The sequence below is a fragment of the Sparus aurata genome, chromosome 19, assembly GCF_900880675.1.
Source record: "Sparus aurata chromosome 19, fSpaAur1.1, whole genome shotgun sequence".
In the NCBI taxonomy this organism is placed as follows: domain Eukaryota; kingdom Metazoa; phylum Chordata; class Actinopteri; order Spariformes; family Sparidae; genus Sparus; species Sparus aurata.
Genome location: NC_044205.1, coordinates 16,833,646 through 16,850,266, shown reverse-complemented (window position 1 = coordinate 16,850,266; position 16,621 = coordinate 16,833,646). Strand labels below are relative to the sequence as shown.

The 16,621-nt window shown below is 41.0% G+C and overlaps 1 protein-coding gene across 11 annotated transcripts in view; it reads right to left on the bottom strand.

Moving 5' to 3' along the window:
• Positions 1-16,621, bottom strand: part of ncoa2 (nuclear receptor coactivator 2) — a 66,517-nt gene that overhangs the window by 42,441 nt on the left and 7,455 nt on the right. For 5 of the 11 annotated variants that reach the window (XM_030398426.1, XM_030398423.1, XM_030398420.1 and 2 more), the window contains exon 2: positions 6,888-6,973. The exons of 1 other annotated variant lie outside the window; for it this stretch is intronic. The gene's annotated coding sequence lies outside the window, so the exon portion shown is untranslated. Of the gene's footprint in view, positions 1-6,887; positions 6,974-8,471; positions 8,590-9,638; positions 9,752-16,621 lie in introns of those variants that run through there. 5 more of the 11 variants (XM_030398427.1, XM_030398425.1, XM_030398424.1 and 2 more) reach the window with 3 other exon arrangements.

Sequence of the window (16,621 nt, the reverse complement as noted above, 5' to 3'; positions counted from 1 at the left end):
GCTTTTTCTTGTTTTTTTTTCCTCTCCTTCAGCGTTTTATATATGTTCTTATGTACGTTAAAAATCTTGAAAAAAGGTCAAAGAAGCTCATCTCTTCCACACAAAACACTGCACCTGAAGCGCCTCGTCATTAGTCCCACCTTCAATTCCCTGACTTTGTGACATCACACTACGTCGCCATGTCACACATTTGCATAATTTATTTCAATCTTAATTTAGCACAGCTGCTCTGTTGTTGTTAGCGGTGCTGGCTCAGGAATGTATTAGCTGACTAATCAGAGGAGATTGGGTATTAAATTGAGGGGGGCTAAAATAGAACATATCAGACAGAGGGGGAATACAGTGCTACAGTACCGGACAGTGTGAGATAACTGATGTATTTATTGAGAATTGAAGCATGTAAACCTATTCTAGTACTAACCCTAAATAAAGTTAGGAGCCTGAACATGAGCATCATATGTCTGCATTTATCATACAGGCTTATTTTTGGTGTGGAAGTGTGTTCAACCACCGTTGACTGTTGAATCTCATGCCAAGGTTGTCAGGTAGATACTGACGTTTTGGTTTGGTGATGCACGGCAACAGTGGTCTCAAAGTGTTTTAAAGCTATATAAAACAATTATTTATTTGGAATTCCTCCCATTTGTCCTGGACATTGAAATCTTCCAGAAAAAGAAACTCTAGTAGGGGGGATGCATTTTACACTTTGTGAGGTCTATTGGGGCAGATAGCCTCTTCATGTAGTTGTTTTGCACCTCTGAAGTTGCGATGACTTTAAGTTTCCTCTACAATAAGTGTAGTAAACACCTCCAGCCACTCTCTTCCCCCCTCTTCCCATCGCTCTCTCTCTCGCTGTCTTTCACACAAACACACGCTTATAAGACAGCGACCATAATTGTATATTTGTGTGGTGACAGGTCAGCCCTGCCAGTGTGAACTCAACACTTCTCGCTTCATTACAGGTTTTCATCTTCTATTTGTGGGACTGACTCAGCAGGCTAAATGAAGGGTTAGGTTATTAAACGACTGTAAACAACCACAAGTTCTGCCTCAGCAACACAATATTGAAGATCTTCCAATATCTCACGTTTGTTAGACTGATGCACTGCAAATTTGATTCAATGACTTCCTTAAAAAGCAGAGATATGCAAAATATGTAATATTAACTGTGAACTGTGAGCAATCAAGAAAAAAGAACACACACTGATAAAGTCACAAGTTAAAGTTGGGCAGGGGGGATCAAGTGACTTTGAAAGCATGAGATGCACTTGAGGGAGGTGATCATAGGTGTGTGTCATTGCCTATGTCTTGGGTGTCACAACAGCAGACTCTCCAGGACTGAGCTGGAGCCAACCAGTCTGGCGAGGGTGGAATGTAGAGACAACAAGGGGCTGCTGCTGCTGAGACAACATTTCCTCCTGTCAAACTCAGCCGCTACAACCTGTACATGACATCCTGTATCAGACTGCACTAAACACCACAAAAGTACAACAAATTCAACTTTAAACTGAGCACAGAGCAAACATCAGCCAGCAGAGGACACAAGGAAATTTACTTTCCAACTGTTGAGCTGAGCTTAAACAGTGATGCTGGCGGGCAGACTACATGGTGCTCTTGGCTGCAGGGGGGCTAAAACCAGCCAGGATGGCATCATGCTGCTATTGTCCAAATTTCAGGAGTTCATACGCCAAATACAGTGAGAGTCCAGGGCCTGTTTTGGACCACGAATGTGGAGCTCCATCACTGGGATGCCACGTCCTGTGTGTCAGTTTTATAACATGTTTGATAAAGGCATAAATATCGAGATCTCTACAGAATCTTGACGATAGAAAGGAAACTTTTTTGATTTTGAAAGGTGTAACAGACTAAATCAAGGTGACTGATCACTGATGCCAATACATTAGCCAATCATTTCTAAAATTTAGTACCAAAATGTGACAATTACACACAAAGAAAGAGTATGAGCCTCTTTCGTGTGATAATTATTCAACTAAATCATTTATTGACTTCAAGCTAATTCATACCGTGAAGATCTGATAATATACATAATCATTTTTCATGTTAAGGTGACAAGTTTCTATTAAAGCAGTCAGACAGGCGTTAATGCAATAACGACTATGTAACTATGTATATTATTGAGGTCGAAGTTCTTGGTAATATTTTACTCGACTGCATTGGACTGGAATGTGTTTTCAATATTTTTTCCCTCTCATGTCTGTAATAGTGTCATCTCAAAACTGCAATTTCAGACTTTGGCCCAACACCTTGAAAAATATAGATATCGGATACTGTGTTCTATACCACAGGGATAAACTGACACAACATTGGGGACATATAACAGGGCTTGTGTGCTGTGTGTCAAGCACAGCAGAATCTCAGTTCATTTACTTCTGGAGGAGGTGGGGCTACATGGCCTGCAGCAGTGCATGTGTCAAGTTGCTGTCACAGAGAAGAGAAAGTGAAAAAGCACAGCAGTTACTGTTGTATTGATACTGCAAACAGAAAAGAGAACCGAAACAGTTTCAAATATTTAGAATGTAAATGTAAACAAAACTTTAGAAACACCACTCAGTTCAGTGCAGTTCAGTTTAACACCTCTACAAATTAAAAGCTCAATAAATGAGACCTCTGTGACCGTGCAAATGAAAACTGAACATTATTTGACAGGTGTATCTAATAAATTGGCCACTAAGTGTACTTTGATATAGATGAATGGCTTTATTAGAAGGATGCAAATTTTAAGCAATTTCTTTCATTATTAGTCGGCTGCCTTAACAACAGATTTAGGTTGATCGTTAATTACAGAAGAAATATGTGAAATATAAAATACAAATGTATTTCTGGTTTTGATGTAATAATGCTGAATCAATCTATCTATCTATCTATCTATCTATCTATCTATCTATCTATCTATCCAACCATCTATCTAGTTATTAATCGACTACAACAATAATCAACATCTCTGATATTATTGTAAGGGTCATTTCAGCCTCATCACTCAACTCTCGACCACGTGAATGTTTCTTCCAGATTAGATGCATCTGTATACCTTTGTAATGACTTATAATGAGAAAGAAAAAGAAAACAAAAATGCTGTGCAGCTGTGATACCGCTTTATAACAATCATGTTAAACTACTACTACTGTACCATTTTTCTTTAACAAAATTCAGCTGCCAAAAACCACACGAAGTGAGCCTGGCTGTGTGCACATCACCAGAGGGGGGCCTTTAAAAACACTGAATCACCAATTCCAGTCATAGTGTAATGGAGGGGGGATAAAAGCGGATGTAGAGGGGGTAGAAGAAAGAAAAAAAAAATCGGCGTTTGATTGCCAAGGGGAGAGGGCATGTGCCAGTGTGCCATTCCTGTAATCATGTGGGTTAGCAGGGCTTTGATTATACAGACACACCCAGTGCTTCTGGAGCTCTGAGAGTGCTGGGCATGACTGTGCATTAAACTGCATCAAAAGCTATTGGGGGAGTGTTTGAAGTCTCATGCACTATAATAATGAGGGGCCCTTCCAGAAAGTGCAAAACCTCTGTGGGGCACTGAACAATGTCTTGCTGGTGTGTAATCTGTCCTCACATGGCTTCTTGGCACAACAGGCCCCCTGAGAGAATCGGAGAACAAGAGCGCACCGATCAGGAGTGCTTCTGCAGAGCTGCAACATGAGCCATTTATTTCCCCTGAAGTGAAGAGGAAATCATGACAGGGGAGGGGCCCAGAAGTCTCATTTTACATCTCAATATTTGCGAGGGTGAGAAGAAGTGCTGAGAGCGCCAAAACACACAGCAACACGCTGGAAACACGTCAGATGGTATTAAAGACAAACATGTAGCTACAAAAACTGTATCAATTTCCACTGAACGCGACTTGGGTGGGGGTCTGCGGTGAACTCTGACCTTGCTGACAGCTGCTATTACCTTGAACCAGATGTTCTGATATTAGGTTTGGGTCAAAGCAGAGGCATGGGGAGGAATGTGATGATGGATTGAAAGAGATTAAGAGCAACGTGAATTTGAAACCTTGAATCTTTGGGAGAATTTTAACAAGACTTGAGTGATGGGCATAAAGAGGAATCAGATCGATGGCAGCAAGTGAGGCCAGGGAGAAAATCCGAGTGTAGAAGGAGCAAAGGGAAGATGAGGAAACAAAGGGAATAAAAATAGGTCATGGGCCTTTTTCACAGAGAAGGTTCACTGAGTGTATGACGCTGTGTTCAGTAGACCATGGTTTTCACTGCTCAGAGACAGTATTACCATATACATCGCTGCTAAAGAACAGAGCTATATTATATAAGTGCCTGTAATGTGCTCTCAGTTCTGTCCTCAAGCTCACTCTCTATCACTTGCCTGTTACTACTACTACATGCCTACATTCAAACCTCCACAGCAACATGGCGACTCTGTACACAAATCTACGTCAATAAAATGACAAAAACACAAACTGTTGACGTAGTACATAGGGAGGAATGCGCCCGTCTACTCTAGAATCACTGCAAGGTAATGGCTCTAAAGTGCCGGAGTGAAATCCCCCTCCTCCCCATTTACTGAAAGCTGATCATGCTCATGAATCTTTAACACTGGCAGTCACTTCAGGATGTCGCAGGATAGGAAGGGGAGGGCTTTCTGTATAATAAGCACAGAATGCTCCGGCTGTCAGAGAGAAACACTCAACGGAGAGGAGAGCTCCAATCAACAAGGGGAAGAAAGACAAAATTGATTAACTGGTATAAATAAGCACCTCTCCACAGCAATCTAGTCAACAATTCATCCGTGGCTGTGAGCGCTGCAACAGGGAAGGATTCAGATGTCACTGTGGAAATTGCGTTATTGTATGAAGATATGTATAGGGACATTCTGAGCTGATCTGATCGGTGAATCAAGTCATTTCTAATGAATAATACTGATCAATACTGCGAGATATCCTTTGTTTAGTGTAACACAGTTTGCTCAGGGCGTCTTAGCTAGTGAACTGTAGAGTGGCACAAACAACCAGCGAACAGATTCAATGAAAGATGCTGATGCTCAAACAGTGCTTGGCTGCATTAAATACATAGTTTTGGTTTTTGGCTATTATACTTTATTTATATTCTGTTTTTATCTGAAATTGCTGTAATACCTTTTATTGCTCTTTACATTCTGTTTTTATACATTTTATTTCTTTCATGCCTTTTAATATTAATGTACTCACTTTCTATAGAGGAGCCCCCCGGACAAAGAAGTTCATGAGTTCCCTTTTAAAACTAGAGCAGAAATGAACATTGCAAAGCTTGAAAAGTCTTGCAGTTGAACACATTTTCATGTCTCCATTCTGTTCGTGACACTCAACTCTCAACAAGCAACAATATAGAAAAATGAATTCATGTCAAAACTTTTAATGTAGGTCGATTTTAAGCTACATGTGCACTAGGGGTGTTCCAACAAGGGTACCTCACGATTCGATTCAATTTCGATTATGGGAGCTTCGATTCTTCAATTATAACGATTTGATTCGATTATTGGTGCCACGATTCTTCGATTATTGCGATTTTTAATGTTTTTTTTCCATACAAGATTGATTTTGTCTTCATCTGTGGCTACATTTGTAAATAAACAGCCTATCAATCAACTCAGTTACTCTAAAACTACACTCATTAAGTAAATAACAAGGTTTTTTGAACATTTGACTTGTATTTCTCAAAGACACAAAATATTTTATTTTATGACTATGTAAACATTTGCACTCTGACCTACTTAACTTTGACCAGGGAAAGCTCCACTTGCACGAGAGCTCCCTCTATTGGTGGAAAACACTGAAAACAGCAAATCGCGTAGGTCTCGTCAGTCGTCTTGTTTGCTCTCTCATAAAATCCAAAGTGCTTCCACGCGGTTGCAGTGAACCCCGGTGGCGAGAGAATCGGCTGCTCTTTGGGGGCTGCTAAAGCTGTTACCATTTTGCGAAGAAACTAACGTTACTGCTCCGTTTGATGTGGTCCCACTCACTAAACAGTCTGGGCGGCGCTCGCGCTAAGGTTTCGGATACGTGTTTTTTGTTCCAGTTTTGCGGCAAATTAATTAATTCTCAATTAATTGATGCCAAATCGTCACGTGACGCATCGCGATGCATCGCCACATCGATGAATTGCACCCATCTCTAATGTGCACTGCGTCAGCTGTATTATGTAGGAAAATATAAATATTGGACTGAGACTCTGAGGACACGCTCTGCATTAGATGACTCATATTGAGAGAAGGAGAAGAAAAAAAGTATTTTGCACATTTTCTGATTCAGCAGGACATAACTGAAAATAAGGTACAGAGCAGCCAAACTCATGTCAGCTAATGCAAACTAATAGTTTGGGTCCTCCCAGAAATGGTGTTGTAAGAGCTTCTGGCAGTACACTAATCCTAAAAGACACATTTTGGCCAACACCATCTGAACTGTAACCTGTAACAACACACAGAACCTCAGAGAAGTAATGGTGATTTCAGAACTAAAGATTTGTTTCCACACAAGATGGATGAATACTGCAGACCAACGGGACTATTGGATGAAGCCCTCACTTTGACAGAACTGCTGGATGTGCCAGCTAATGGGCGCAAAGAAGAATATTAAGCAGGAACTGTGTGGAAACGGAAGAGAGAATTTAACAGACGTCCAACTCACAGTGTAATCTGAACAAGATGCAAACTACAACATTGTTTAAAACTGAATTAGGATGTGTCAAGACAAATCTACTTGTACAAAAAAGATTCAAAATAAAAATAAGGTTTTCTCGTTTCGATGGTTGCATCATTTGTGCTATTGGTCATTTTGTGTTTGGACTGCCCATTTGCCACATTGCACAGGGGAGTTGCGTAAAAAAAGGAGACTATGGCTGGCTTTGACTATGCTTGATTCTCACCTTGGTTTCAGTCCAGAGAGTCCCTCAGGCCATTGCTGCAAGATGGCAATGGTAGGAAACCTTTAAGCATCATCCACTTCTCCCTGCTGGAAGAAATAACAGCAATAATGGGATGTACTGAACAGAGTGTGAATCAGCAAAACTGTCATTATACAGGTAGAACACTGTTTAGCAAAGGAATGTTTTAAGATTGTGGCTGCAAACTCAAACCAATTTTCATGAAAATCAATCAACTGACTGATTAATTTCTTTCAGGTCTATCCTTTTTTTAAAATGTTTTTAAACTTGTGTTAATTTGTTGCAGCATGATAATTCTCCAAAAGAGGTCACATTTTGAAAACAGCACGTCCCACAATGAAACCCTTCCTCACATACTGGCCCTCAACTAAGGACAGGGACCCAGCCAAGAGAAAACCCTAAAATAACTACACAGAGAGGGGTACTCCTACAGGGAGGCAAAAGGGATTTATCCACATGCTGTCAGTGTTTTATCATTACACAAAATATAAAAATTACTTTAACCCCCTAGAGTGAAAACTGCAAAGAAAAAATGAGAAAAACAAAGTATGCATATTGCAAATCATATGGCGGGTTCGCACAGCCAAGCCCCACTGAGTAAACTCATGACTCATGAGTTTCAACACACAGTTGAAAAGAGCTATTTAGAAAGAAAACATGCCCATCAACACAACATCCTGTACTTCTGCATTACAGGCGGGAGTATAATCAGTCAACAGAATGCAAACCTCGAGTACATGCACCAAAATTTCAAACCCTTTTCAACCAGCTAGGCTAACTTTAGCGACTTTAACCGTCACAGCCATTTAGTGAACTGTTAATGTGCTTCTTACTCACAAGTCATCTTATCTAGTGCTAACTGTTTGCATTAACTTAGCATGGAGCTGCAAGTTAAGTGTCCACAGGGTCTTTTCATCTCCTCAGGGGCCTCAAAGCCTATTATATCGTGGAACACAGTGTGCCTTTTTAATCATGGCACACAATTAATTAGACAGGAGAAAAGTTTCAATTTTAAATCATATTCCCATTTGGATAATTAGAAAATGCAACTGGTAACTCAAAAAAGGGGACTCTGCCAGGCTATTTGGCTAGGCTTAAAAAAGGCTCCCAATGAAAGGTTTGTGTGGAAGAGCTCGTCTTGTAGCCTGATGAAGGGAGAGCCAGCCAGCCTCCTCTTGGCCTGGGTGATTTCTCCCAAATACCTGCCAAGTGAGCCAGCTGAGGAATGCACTCACGTGATGTCATGTGCTGACATAACTGGAGAGTAAACTGATTCCCCTTTTGAACCCTGCACAAGTCCATAGCTAGAAGCCATGTGGAAAGGTGATATTCATCACTCTGAATTGCTGCTCACAACACATTCAAAACAGCTTAGGTCTGTGATGAGTGGGGGAGGGCAGCCGAATGTTTAGTTTAAACATGAAATCTCTACAAAAACTCCTTTTTTGCATCAGTATACGACTTCACATCAAGTATAGTAAAAGTATAATTGGCTGATAAGTCTCAGATACAATAGTCAATAATCTTTTGAATGAAATTTTGTAACTCCGTATTTCTCAACTCCACCTTCCTCTTTTCCTTTTCCCTTTCCTGCATGGCTCTTAGTTCTCATCCTCTGGAGGAATTTCCTCTGAGCTTTAATGCTGTCACATGCTCAGTCTCAGTGCGGCCCTTGATCTGTGGACTGAGTGACAGAATAAGGCAGTGTGAAAACACTGTAATGAACTAGTTTAACAGTAACAGAGCAGCATCAATTCATCAATCAATTAGTGTGTCAGCTATTCAACTTATCACCAAATATTTTGATACTCCAATAATTGTATGGAGTGATTCTTTAACATTCTTTACTCAAAAGTCCCTGATTCGAACTTAGTAAATGTGAATATTTTCTGGTTTCTTTCCACTTCTACAATGAAATGAGTTGTTAGTCAGGAGCATAACAGGAAGAAATGAACCACAACTAGTTGTTGTAATGCAAAACAGAAATATTTTTTTTACAAGCAGTACTCGAGTGTCTGTGCCACAGATCGACCGATAATCTGTATCTTATAATCAGCAGTTTTCCGATTATCAGAATCAGAGGTATTTTCCCACTGATTACTGATAAATTAAATTAATTAATTAAGGACTCCCTTGAAAACAAGATGATTCATCTTAAGGGACTATCCTTCAAATAATTAAATAAAAAAAAATAATTTAAAAATTAGCTACTTTGGCTCTGATGCAACTTCCTCTTTCTATACGTAAACGTGCTCAAGTACTATTAAAGTGCTGAGGTACTTGCACTTAACTCATTATGTCTTACATTATACCTCCGCTCCAATAGATTTTGGATCTGTTATCTATCAGTTCAATTCATAATAATTAGAATTGGCCCTGAAGAAAAATACATATATAAAAATATATAAATCCCTAATGTATATTCAGTTACATATTTCACTTTATATAAGTGCCATCCAGAAACTTGGTGTGGTAGCCTGCGCCATCAATTACAATACTTTTATATGAGACTGTATTGCCCCGTGTGAATCACTCAGTATTGACAATATTCACTGTCTTAGACTGCATCAAAGCACCTCTCTCACACATTAAACCAGCTGAGCCATGCCAACACTTCCTGTGATATTAGGGGTGGGGACCCGCTGGTGACATTAGTGGTGTGAGCCAAGACCAGTGGCGAGTCACACCAGAAGTATGCGTGCACATATGTCCGCATGCAAGTGTGCAAATCACCTAGACACTCCGGAGCAGACAGAGGACCTCCTCAGGACAAAAGGGCTGTGCTCCTTTAGACCAGAGGAGCTTTCTATCCTTGAAGGGCTATTCAAGTTGGCACAGAAGTGTTGAGTGACACATGGTGTAACCTAAACAAAAACACACAACCCTGTCAAGACTGTAGCTGAGCTTTAGCAGTGACAATAATTGAGTTTTATGTTACCCTGAATACCGGTAAGACAATCAATAAAGCTACCTGTAAGTTAATGATGAGGCCTGTTTCAAACAATGAAAAACAAATATGAAAAGTGATGAAGACAGATGAAGCCAGGGAAATATACACGCACTACAGAAATACACCAACACAATAAAGCTCACACCTTCTCCAAAACCCGACACCAGATCATGACAGTATCCGACTTGCCCGATACACACACAGTCCAACCATCTGTTGGTATTTAAAAGTCAGGTCAAAGATCAGCAGGTTAAAAGTTCAAGCTCCCCTTAAAGAGACTGCAGCCAATTAAACCATAACTGGTGGTACAGTTTCATTGCGCAGCATAAATCCTCACATTATCATTATTGTTTGTGACAAACAAAATGATCCCAGTTTAATGAAAGTGAGACAAAACTTTTAAAATGAATGAAACGAAAACGGAAGTTCATACAGCCTTGAACAATGTATACGTTCTTCACGACAACTGGCATTTCCTTTGACAGATGCAAATTGATCATGGGAGGTGAGCAGAAATGTTTACTAAAGCCAAGCCATTGGAGTAGTTGTAATCCCTTCTTTCTTACAGAGTTGGCAACAGGCTCCTTCTGAGTGAAAAGCTTTGTCACTCCGGCTGGGCTAACAATGCTAATGAGCCGGTTAATCATGTTCAGATAGGACAAAAGGGTAGATAGTTCATGTGCTAGAAATTGACCATAATGGCCAGGTCACAGAGGGGCTAAACACCAATGGAGTCCCTACTAGGTGCCTTTTGAATGGCCCACTAATGGCCTGAATTCAATAAGAATCAAGGCTGATGTCGACCCTAATGAAAACACCTGGCCTTTCAGTTGTAGTCAACAAGATTTGGTCAAGGTCCTCTTTCTAACCAATAATCAATTGATTGGGGGTGGGGGCGTGCTGCTGGGGTGTGGTAAACCACACAATCAGATTATTTAGACAAACACAGATTTTTATCATATGTATACAGCACAGGGTGACGGAAGTGTACATGTTTTGCACAAATGGGGCTTGTGACAGCTTAAGGGTTCAGAGGTCTTGTTTGATAAGCTCATAGCTTAGTTTCAACCCATGGACTGGCCATGAGACTTGGGCAAATAGGAAAATCTTAAACTTCGCTGCCTTGTCTACGTGTTGGGATGCCCCAGAACAAGGCACTTTATAGCTCAATCGCAAACACTACAGGAATGTGGTCATACTGGGTTTGATGTTCGACTGTAGAGCTGTAAGGCGAATCACAGCGGAAAAAGGCACCGATGGTAAGGAAGACCTTGAAAGATATAGAAGAGCTGGTTTGTGAAAAATGTTTTCACAAAACTGTTTTACTGACAGCGAACAAGAGCACAACGTATTGCTTAAGTCAATAATTTTCATCTGAAAATTGCATAAAAACTTCACTTGAGGCCTGAAAAGTGAAAGCATCATCATTGCTTTTCTGATTCACAAACAGTCAACAAATACAATATTGGATTTCTGAGCGCAAGAATTTTCCCCCACAAACCTGTCTCGCAAAAAATATCCCATTTAGGGTTCAGGTAGGATGCATTAAAAAAGACAAAATCTATTCTATAATCTATTATTCAGCTCAACAGTATATAAAAAATGGTGAAAGTAACCAGAGCATGGTGATTTCCATCCTTAAACCAACAGCACATGCACTCCACAACACTTGCCACATTAACCCATTCGCTCACACATTTGTACATGTCTGTGATGTCAGAGGTTCTACACAGAAGATACCATCCTGCTCATCAGGAGCAATTCAACGCCTCCTATCTAAGGCGCCCCACAATATTTCTATGCTCAGCCATTCACTCATACACTCAACAACTCATGGAACAGCCATTGGGGGCAATTTGGGATTCAGTGTATTACCCAAGGACACTTAAACATGCAGCCAGAGACATGAATCAAACTGGCGACCTTATGGATATTGGAAGACCCACTCTACATGAGTGGGTAACCCACTTCAACATGAGCCTGAAGCTGGGAAAAGTGCTACTGCTGTGGAAAACCTCCTGCGTGGTACCTGTACCAAAGATCCCTCACCCAAAAGACTTTAACAGCTACAGACCAGTTGCTCTCACTTCACACCTGATGAAGACATTAGAGCGGCTGGTTCTCGTCCATCTCCGCCCTCTGGTGGGTCCTTTTATGGACCCTCTCCAGTTTGCATATCAACCCGGCATCGGAGTGGACGACGCCATCATCTTCCTCCTGGACAGATCACTGTCTCACCTGGAGAAGCCTGGAAGCACTGTAAGGGTCATGTTCTTTGATTTCTCCAGTGCTTTCAACACTATACAGCCTGCACTCCTGGGGGACAAGCTGGAGCTCGCAGGGGTGAACCAACACCTCACATCCTGGATCCTGGATCACCTCACTAACCGGCCACAGTATGTGAGGACTCGGGACTACGTGTCGGACACATTAATCTGCAGTACAGGGGCCCCACAGGGAACGGTCCTGGCCCCTTTCCTTTTCACCCTGTACACCGCAGACTTCTACCACCAATACCCTCACTGCCATCGACAGAAGTTCTCTGACGACTCTGCTATCGTCACCCTCATCAGGGACGGGGACGACAGAGCCTACAGAGAACTTATTCAGAACTTTGTGGACTGGTGCCAGCGGAACCACCTCCAGCTCAACGCCGGGAAGACCAAAGAGCTGGTGGTGGATTTCCGCAGGCACAAACAACCCTGCACACAGGTGAACATCCTGGGAACGTACATTGAGATGGTGACATCTTACATGTATCTGGGAGTTCACCTGAATAATAAACTGGACTGGACTGATCACACTGCAGCGACATACAAGAAAGGTCAGAGCAGACTCTATCTGCTGAGGAAGCTCAGGTCCTTTGGAGTGCTGGGGGCACTCCTGACCTCTTTCTATGACTCTGTGGTGGCATCAGCCATTTTCTATGGAGTAGTCTACTGGAGCAGCAGCATCTCAGCAGCAGACAGGAGGAGACTTGATAAACTTATCAAGAAGGCCAGCTCCATCCTGGGATGCCCTCTTGACTCAGTGCAGGTGGTGGGAGAGAGCAGGATGATGGACAAGCTGTCAACGTTGCTGATTCAGGAGTCCCACCCCCTGCAGGTCACTCTCACAGCACTGGGCAGCTCCTTCAGCAACAGAGTGATACACCCTAAGTGTGTGAAGGAGAGGTATCGCAGGTCATTCCTTCCTGCTGCTGTCAGACTGTACAACCAGCACTGCTCCCAATAGCCTATTGACCTCACCCTGTACTCTGCACTGTGCAGTATGTCTGCACAAAGGTCACTTCTGTTTTTGCACTATCTGGTCAATTTCCTTAACACCCATATTTATTCCATATTTATTATCTGTATTTAAAATCTATGTTTAAAAAAAACAAACAAAAAAACTGCTGTTAATTTTGCACTATATCATGTAAATATGTATATGTTATCTCTTCCCTTTTTAATTTTGTTGCTTATTTTTGCTATTGTTTCTGTTCTTGTAATATGTTTCTGTTTAGTCATATTCTGTCGCTGCTGTGACAAACAAATTTCCCCGTCTGCAGGACATTAAAGGATTTCTGATTCTGATTCTACCTCCTGAGCTACAGCCACAGCGTAGTAGTGGTAAAAAGTCAGCTGTAATAAACAGTTTTCAATCCCAAAATGATTCAAACACAATCACCATTCACTATTAAAGTGCAAGGAGAACAGTGTAAAAGATGCTTATAACGATATTACAGAGTAAGAAAATTCTAATATTGATATTTATTGGCTGATTACAATCTATAGAAACAAGTTTTCATATGGGCGCATATCTGACAAAACACATGCCAATACAGATAAATCTGTGACAGGCCGACTAATATATTGGTCAGGCTCTTATTTATACTAATTTGACTGTAAATCCTGCAGTCTTGTTGACATCAAAGATCCTCAAATAAACCTCTTATTTAATAAAATCTGGCACTGAGCCTGCAGGTTTCAATGGGCTTCACTCAAGCAGATGCACCAACGTGCCAGGTGCCCTTACATCTGTCGCTCAAATAGCAACAGCCAGCTTCTTCAGCGTGTGACCTCAGGGACAGTCAACAAATGTGTAAGTAACATAATGAGACTGATAAGACGTGCTGTAAAAAGGTGAGTCATAAAGACAGGAGAAAGTAAACGTGTGTGTGGCTGAAACAGCCCTGGAAATGCAGAATTTCCCTGTGAAAAACGGGTGTGGGCAGAAAGAACAATTTGTGTGCACAGCTGATTGTATCATGCTTTTAAGATGATTTGGAGCACGTCTCATGACTGCTCTGCATGTCAACTGTATATCTATCGTGCCTGTGTATGTACGTGTGTGTGTGTGTGTCCACCATCTTTGATTGCCTGTCACACTTTGTAAGGAATTAGTTCCCGTGGAGGCCTGAGGCGGTACAGTGGAAGCAGACTCAGGATAAGGAGGTGCCTTGTTAGCGCAGAGGGGAGGGGAAGAGGAGATCAGCTGACACAACTATGTCACTTTATCAGCCAAAGACTTGAGACAGTGTGACAGGCCAATGCTCAGACTCACAGCGAATGCACATACAGCATCTGAAGAAACTAAAAAACCCAACTAAACAAAAAGAAGTACACATTTGGATTTGAACCATGTGGAGGAGGTTCATGTTGCTCGTCTGCTCCAGTGAACCAACATATGAGCAGGGTAATAATCTGTGGAGCATGTTTAGGAGGATGCCTTTAAACCTAAGCATTACCTGATTAAGAGTGCTGCTGCTCTGACCGTGGAACATGTAATTGGACCAGACAGAGCAAAGAGCAAAGTGAAGCAGCGTTCTCTCTCTCTCTCTCTCTCTCTCTGTCTGTCCGTCCTTCTCTCTGTTCATAGTCCCCTGCTGAAATACTAGGTGACAGCCAGGTCAGGTAGACCAACGACTATGGTTATTTAACCTTTATTTAGCTATTTAGCAAAGCAAGTCACTGAGAAGAGTCACTAAGAGGAGCTAAAAGTTTGCTATGAAATAAGTGATTATAGCAACACCCCTGTTTGAAGTAAATCTGTTGAGATGTCTCCAGTATAACATTTAGAAAACAGATGTAGCGTTTGACAACTCCTAACCTTGCTAATAAGACCTACTTTAATAATTACCAACAAGGAATTATACAAATAATTAAGTTTCTCCACTTCCAATCAGTATCCAATGACCACTGATGAAACCCTCTGGTCGTCATTTCAGACACAGTGGTGGCATCTTACTAGCCATGTGCCTGTATTACATGATGGCATAGCTACCACAACACAGTGCATGGAAAGATATCCAATTTAAGTTAACTGTGGGTGTTATAGGCCTGCACGACATAGGGAAAATCTGCAATGTGAGACAACACTGTTCAAAACTGAAATAAATAAATGTTAGAGTGTGGATATTAGCAAATAGCGATAGAATTAGCATTTATTTCTAAATTTCCAATGTTAAACACAAAGCCATAACATACTTTGTTCTTTCAAATTGTTATCAACTCTACAATATTTTTGTACAAAGTAATCATAGATTCAATCTATACTGGAATGGCCAATGTTTCTTAGTTTACAAGGTGCTTTTGCAATATTATTTTCCACACGTGTCCATATCCAGCCAACAATGAAAATACAATTTCTCAGTCAAAACTAGTATGACTCTTACACAGGCTCAGTGTGTGCTACAGTGACTAAAAGTGTCCCAAGCACTTCCCAAACAAAGAAAGAGACAAAGAACTTCAACCCTACGCAGACTTTTTAAAACAAAGATATTGTTTGTCAGCTGCTGTAGCAGGAACATCAGTATAGCATCACGGCTCTGCCTCTCCTGTGTAATCTCCTATCCAATGAGTGCTTTTGTTTTGCTCCCCACTGCCAGATGAGATGGGAGGGCGTCCACATCTCCAAGTGCCAAAAACCGAAAAACCTCTGGAGTAAAAAGGTATGAATGGTAGCACTTTAACACGGAAAACAAATACATGTGCGCTGACACACTCCATTAAGGATGGAATGTAATTAAATCATGCTGAATTTCAGTGCTTGAATATATGAATTCAAATTTAATAACTGTTTGTTTTGATAGCATTAATACACAAAATAATCCTTAAAACAAACATCTGGAATTGCCATCGTACCATTATTAAGCATTTGATCAATAAAAAGCTGTCATTTTCAGCGACAGTGGTGTCCTCAAAGCACCTCAATTACTAAAACATATGTAGTGCATGTTCATTCACTATACTGGGGGAAGTTGGAAATATGCTTTCTTTCCCCTCAGCCCCACATTAAAAAGATAAAACCTATTTAATCTAATAATTAAAAATGTCCCATAAAAACTAATTAACTTAAGTAATACCACTATCTTACTAGCAGGTAATGTCTTGTTTTGTTTCCACCCTGTGAAATTGTCTCCAAAAACAAACAAAAAAGCCAGACTGATACATACAGGCGACATCTTCCTTCATTACAAATGATGCAGCAGGTGTAGAACATTTCTCTTTTTCTTGGTTGAAATATAAACCTGAAACTTAATGTTTGGGTTGTGCAAGCACATTTTTTGGGCTTTCGTGACTTTATTTTGATAGGACAGCTTGAGAGATGTCAGAAAACAGAACAAGAAGGGGGGGGGATGACATGCAGCAAAGGACCGCAGGTCGGACTCAAAACCTGGGCCGTGCAGCGAGGACACAGCCTCTATACATGGGATGTGCACTCTACAAATTGACCAACTGAGAGCCCTTGTGCAAGCATCTTAAAGTTTAATCTAGAATAATTA